We start from the raw sequence: 7,275 nt of genomic DNA, 5'->3' as shown, positions 1-7,275 counted from the left end.
TACGGAGACTCAAGTTTTTAAAGACTTTAGTGGATCTTTAGAGATGTTATGGAACTTTAAGAAAATGTAAAAATTTAAGAAATTGAGGTCCATAGAGATTGATTCATCCACACATCATAGCTAATAAATGGAAACTCTAGAAATTAAATTCAGAAAGGTAAAGTGGATCAAATCTGAAACATTTTATACCAATGGTTTTATGCCAGTAAGTCACAGATCACAGACGCTTGAGGTTTTCATATAAAACCTCATGTCTGTCAGAGGACTCTCACCCTGCTTTCCTTTGTAATAAATACCCTTAAAAAGATCAAAGCATTTTTGGTACCAAACAACATAATGTAATTGATGGTTTTCTTTATTGAACAAAAAGCCTATATCCATAGGGTCAAAGTTCTGCACTTTAGGAAAGCCTACAAACTGGTACATATGTAACTACTGAGCAGGTCAGTTCATGTGGAAGTTATACTTGACAATAAGCAGGATTCTGCTATTGAAGAAATTTTTTTTCAGTAGGATGTAGGATTTAAAGCTTAAAACCATTTGCATGACACATCAAGATATCATGCTAATGCATACAAGAGCCAGCAGCTATCTCAGATGAGTGAAATGAGCTTGGTAGGTAATAGGGACTGGTGAGGACTGTGGCAAACTAAAGAAACCACATCACAGCTCAATTCCTGCCATGTGGAAATGTAAACATAATGTTGCCAGATTTTTGGTTTTCTTTCAAGATCATTTGGAAATTCATGGTTTGGGGTTTTGGCTTTGTTTTAGGTGGGGGAAGGTAGACTAGAAAATATACTGGCTTTGCACCTTAACAACAAATAGACTTCAAAAACATTTTATTAACCCAACAAACTACAACTCTAAATTGCATTTAATCTAGAGTTCTTTAATTTTCTATCTCCATTGTAGCTATATCAAATATTTTTGAGATGATGGAAAATAGTGACAGTGAAAGCAAAGTATGCAGATTTTTTCTCAATTATCTTAAATCCTATGGAAAATTGTGAAAAAACACTAAGCATCTACAAGAAATAGCTATATAAGTAATGCATATTCAGGTCTACTATATGAATATACTCAGTATATGTTATATACTAATGAGATTGAGAAATATTTTGTTTATAAATGCTTTATTTCCATCCATTTGGTTGATATACAAGAACCTGCCAATAGTAATTCATGTCAATAGCACAGCTACTGGGGGAAGGCATCTTCTTGGATGAAATGTGGGGCCTGGGCACAGAGAGCAAGTATCTGTGCTTCCACACTGCTAGTGAACTGCTGTGTCTTGATTAACTGGAGGTAGGTTAAGAGCTGGAGACAGAAAAATAAAACTGAGTTATCTGTCAGGGACAGGAGACAAGATGCTTGGAAACACAGAAATCAGGGTTATATTGTGAAACAGATGCAGCAAAATGAAAGTGAGACTGAACCCTAGTAGCTTATGTCAGATTGCACAAGGCAGATGAGATACAGGGAAGGTCAGAGGGAGGAGGAGGGGCAGAAGAAACTTGGGCTGAGGCTCAGAGACTGAAAGAATTTATAGGCAGATCATCAAAAGACAGCAGAGTATCTGGAAGGCTTGGATACCTGGCAGGATATAGTGGTGAATCCCCCACCAAGTCTGGTTCACATTAAGATGTGTGTTTCAACTTGTACACTTCCATTCTTGGCCAGGCAGGACAACCTGGACCTAGAATAGAGGTGAACACATGGCAATATTTTTATACCTTCTCCTAATGCTAGGTTCTGAAAAACAGACAACAAATCTACAAATAGCAGTAAGGTCAGAGACCAGGGACTGTTTTCTGTCTTTTCACTTTAACTGCTCAGTCCACTTTATTGTCAGTATATTTGATCTCTAAGGACCCTTTTTAACAGACAACACATCTCTTGGTTTTAGTTACGGCATTGAGAAAAGATATGGTTGGAGTCCAGTACATTGAACTGTTTCATGTGTCTTGGTTAAGGACTAATAACTACTTTGAATGAAAACTTTTATTTAACAGAATGATCTGGTTAACATTCTACAATATTGTAGCAAATCTAGTTTCATCATTTTTTGAAGGCATTTTATGAACATGTAGTATGTGTCATGTATCATTATTGCATTCTGAAATGAAGAAGCTATGCACGGTCCTAGCCCTCTGAGATTTCAGGTTCAAGAGAGAAACATATCTGCAGACAAATGATCATAATAGCATGATAAAGCACTGTTAATGTAGATATTAACAAATGCTATGGAAATACTGAGGAGCAAGCTGATATTTACCTAAGATTTAGGAAAATATACTGCACTAAAAATAATAATCTTCAAAATCTTCCTATAAATTTCTCTTTTCTCTGCCCACCTGATTATTTGATATTGATGAATTAATTATTGATTGATACTGAATTTTGTTGCAGTAATTTGTTGGGAAGGTCATAATATGGCATTACAAACTGAGTGGCTTCAACTCTGGAAATTTATTTTCATTGTCTCACAGTTCTGGAGGCTAGACTTCTGAGATGAGGATGTTCCACAGGGCCATGTTCCCTCTGAAGGTACTAGGGAAAGATCTGTTCCAGGCCTCTTTGCTAGATTTTGGTAGTTTCTTGGCTTGTGATAGCATAACTCCGGTCTTTGCATGGTGCTCTCCCTGTATATGTGACTCTGTGTCCAAATTTCTCCTTTTTATAAAGATACCAGTTGTGTTTAATTAGGGTCCCACCATACTCTAGTATGACCTCATCTTAACTAATTACGTCTGCACAATCCTATTTCCTAATAAAGCTACATTTTGAAGTACTAGGCATTACAATTTCTGAATTTGGAGGGGTCAATTCTACCCATAACATTTATCTCAACCTTGTTTATTTGATAAAAGGCCTGAGTTCCCTGCAAAGGTAGGATACTCCGAATCTGAACTTAGATGCTAACATTACCAGATGCATACAGACCCAGGTGTGCTTTCTGTACACTCTGGGCACTTGGAAATATTGATAATAGGGTCAAATTGATAATTTGAATGATTTGTGTAAGAGAAATAGATGATTACAAGGTGTTCTAAGATCTAAGTCTAGAAAAAATTTCCCTACTAACAGCAAAGTTTGTATTGGATTTATACATTTTTTATAAGGTCATTTTCATATTTTGCTGGAAGTTTTGTATGTTTTTCAGTTATACTAGGAATTGAGTAGATCTTCCATGGTTTCTTGCAAAAGAGAATCTGTGGTAATACAAAACTATTTGGTTAGATGTATTCAATCTGGAAGGAGTAAGAATAGGTTCACCACGGCTCTGTTTGGTTTGTCTGCCAGTAGGTGTTATATTGAAATGGTGGAAAAGTGAGAGAGACAGATTGTTTTATTTATATAAAGAAGGATAAACTATGGTTACTCTACATAAGTGTTGGTAGATTACCAAAGAGTGATTGGCATATGCTAATAAGAAACCTATGTTTCATTGTGATTGATTTATCATATTAAAATATAGGGCATAAGCTTTGCATTACAGCAGAAGCCTGTTATACAGAACCTGGGAGGGGTCAGGGTTGATAAATAGGAAACTTGTAATTCTCACCACTTGACACAAGTGACACATTTTAAGAGGTGGCATAACCAATACTGAGATTAGTGTGTTGTTAAAAATTGAAGTCATGAAGTTTGTCTCACTGTTGGATAATGAAGTTTGTTGTTGTTGTTTTATAAAAACAGAATTTGGGTACTTGGTGTTGGTATAGCTTCTGTCATTTCGGACTCATTGGTCTGAGAGTAAAAGATGAGAAATTTAAAATTAGCAGTAGCGATGACATAATCAAATTTGACATTTTCACAGAGAACATTACATCAAAGGAACACCTGTGGATACTCAAATCTTTAAAAGAAAAGTTTAAGAAAAAAGAGAGAGAGAGAGAGAGATTAGCCAGAAGAGAAGAGGTATAGGAAATTAAAATCCAGAGAAACAGCATAGATCCTGCTTAAGGATACACTATTAGGGATTCATGAACACTTGAGGAAAGTAAACTTAAAATGAAAGTAAGATGTTAGGGTTTGGGAAAAATGAAAGGCAAGTGATAAAAGCCTGAAAAAATGACTTTTAAGGATAATGTTTGGAACCCAAAAAAAAAAAAAAAAAAGCCAAAGTGATCCCCAAATGCATAATAAAACAACTCCCTTGAGATCAGCATATCAGAAATGCAAAATCCATTGGAGATTGAGTTGATCTATTAGACCACTTTGTTGGGAATGAAGCAATCCAAAGAGACTGCAAAGAATGCAAAGGAATTGAATGGGTGCTTTGTGCCTGGCCTTTCCTCCAGGATGATAAAGAAGTGTCTACCCCGGAGTTACTTTGTACAGAGAAGGAAGGTGAAGAACTGTCAGAGAAATCAAAACAAAGACCTGATTGAAAAAATATGAGAAATTAAGTGACCATAAATCACTAAGTTCAAATGGTCTTCATCTAAAACTTCTGAAGAAGTTAAAGAACGATGTAGCTAAGCTACCACCAAAAATGTATCAACACCTTCCATCAAAGAGGAGGGTGATGAATGCCCATCCATCCCTAAGAATAGTCCAGTGTTACTTGTAAGGTTAGGTTTTAATAAAAACCATGGTGTTGTCTAGAATTATTCATGCCTTAACAAAAAGAGTTTACTTTTTCCCCTGTGGAAAATATATATTTTAACAATTAGTTTAGTGTTTTTGGAGGATATTTCTCCACACATAGGCTTTCTTCCATTTTTATTTTGTTTTGTGTTGGTGGTGGTTGTTTATTTCTGAATGTGTTTCTGTACAAGTTTGCAACCTTGAACATTATTGAACATTACTTACTAGACACACGCTGATGGGTTTCCAAGGAGAGGATTGTAATCCAGTCTGAAATAACTCATGGCAACATTTGTTGGTTGTCAACTTGGTCTGGTTGATAAGCAATAACTTTATTGTTACAACATGTGGTGGGGTTTTAAATACTAAGCACCATGCTGAGAAGAGTACAATAAAACCTGTTTGGCAAACTTGATTACCCAAAGTAATGCATGCATCGACTTTGCTTGAGAATTTTCTCACATATTGGGAGAATTGTTATGTTTAAGTTAGAGCAATTCCATAATGCCCAAATTAACTCAAATTAATAAATGGCTTGTGAACATGTCAGAGTTTCTGGTGACAAATTTAGGACCTCTCCTTAAAGACCAGGCATTGATTGCACAAGAGACTGCAGCTCTCTGTTTAATTCTTAGCAGGTGGGCACAGGCCAGGCCTTCCCAGCTTGCATCGCCAGTGAACCTCGAACATGACCTCTCTAAGGGAAGGAGGAGAATTCATTCGCCCTGTTTACTTTATACTAAAACTCTTTTTAGATAAAGGCTCCTAACTGTGCAGAATTGTTCTTGGTTAAGAGTGTGAGATGTGTGGCTTGACTGGTGTTTTTGACAGTCTCGGGAACAACTACAAAGCCTGATCACCATACCTAAGGAATAGGTTCATGTGATACACCTATTAAATCAAATGAGCTTCTTAATGGACTTTCCTAAAGAATGTGATATCTAAAAGGCAATTCACTTTGTTTTGCTAAAAGAGATTCAAGGCACACTCTCTTTACTCCCCCATTCTTGGAATTGCCAGTATAAGCCAGGATTATCTCTGTTTCAAAATTATGGCATGGTTCCTTAAAATATACATCTGTCCTCCAAAAGAAAAAAAATAAAACTTAACAAGGATAGAATATTGCATTAGGTGGTGGAGAGGAGCACTGGTTCAGAGGATAGTCAGGTATTTGAAGACAGCATTGGATCTCAATCTTTTTTAGATCACTGACAACTTTGAGAGTCTAACAAAAAAAATCTGGACACATTCATCAGAAAAATGTACATGGTATACATTTAGCAATGCAATTTCCAGTGGCTCATAGACCTGCCATAGCTGTGTTCAGATTAAGGACCATGGATCGGTTGATACATTGAGTACAATAAATTACTACTTATAACCCTCATTCTGTACAATGCCCTGTAATCCTCTTTGCTTCAGGGATGTTGCCTAGCCACACTGAAACATGTTGCCTACTTTTTCATCAAATGAAAGTAGAAGATGGTCTACATGTATGAGATGTATTGGAACCATTGTTACATTGATCATTAGGAAAACTAAATCTAACTCCCATTCTAACTGTAATTGCTGTAATGTACAGTTTTCTTAATTCTCTGAGCAATACTTTCTTTATCAATGAATTAAAGAGATTGGATTAGGTTTCCTCTAAGGTCCATTCCTGCTTAGAAAAGATATGACTACCTATATTTTTCAGGAAAAATTTCCTACTCTTATTGACTGCTCACTTAATAATAACAGAAGTCTTCTATCAGTTGAGAAAAATTCAGAAATGGTAGAATTATATGAAATTGGACATCTGGATGTTTAAAAAGACAAATTTTAAGTTGTTTTTAAATTTATATTTTTACAAGTTTATGTATGTCTCTGTTTATGTCTGCCATTGGATTTTGTCTCTTTTTATTTCCTGTACGTAATCACAACACACACATATATATATACAATATGTATATTATATGTATAATTTATTTTTGTGTGCATTAGTTTTTGAAATGTTACCTATTACGTGCTTAGTAGCAAATATAGAAAATATATCTTGGAAACTGAGTAAAATTTTCCAAAATTTTATAATTTGATCTTTATGATTTTTAGAAAAAATGAATTTCCTTCTTTTAAATTTATATTTAGTTAAGGAGGCAGAACATCCTGACCAGGAAAAGCCAAGCACTGATTTAAGCTGCCTAGTTCAAATGCTGAGTCTGTCCTCACTAACTCTATGACCTTGAGCCTTCTCCCCTGTAAACTGGCACAGGTAATAATAGTGCCTACTTTGTAGGGTGTTGGCAGAATTAGATGAGAGACGTACATCTTGGTAAAATCTTAGCTCACCAAATGTGGTCTATAAATGCTAACTGTTAAACAAACAAAAAAAGTCACAAAAAATAAAAAAATAAATAAATGTTAGTTGTTAGTCTACTTGATTTTTTTATTTACCAAAAGATATTTTAAAATGGGGGGTGTAAAACTAAAACTGTATTCACTTTAATTTCTTGGTTCCAAATAATATAAAAACTCCAATATACACATATACTTATGCCTCGGATAAAGAAAGTCCAAATCACTAATCTAAGGGTAGTGTGATCTTCTGGGTGTCAGGAACCTGGGCTCCCTCTGTGTTTTTCTCTAGTATTTTCAGCTTGCAGTTTTTACTACATTGTCCAAGGAGACTTCTCTAGCTCT

This window comes from Eumetopias jubatus, unplaced genomic scaffold (genome assembly GCF_037043125.1).
Source record: "Eumetopias jubatus isolate StellerSeaLion01/CBP00866 unplaced genomic scaffold, mEumJub1_p1.0 scaffold_14, whole genome shotgun sequence".
NCBI classification, from domain to species: Eukaryota; Metazoa; Chordata; class Mammalia; order Carnivora; family Otariidae; genus Eumetopias; species Eumetopias jubatus.
The sequence above is the reverse complement of the archived record's forward strand: the minus strand, read 5'-3'. Positions refer to the sequence as shown.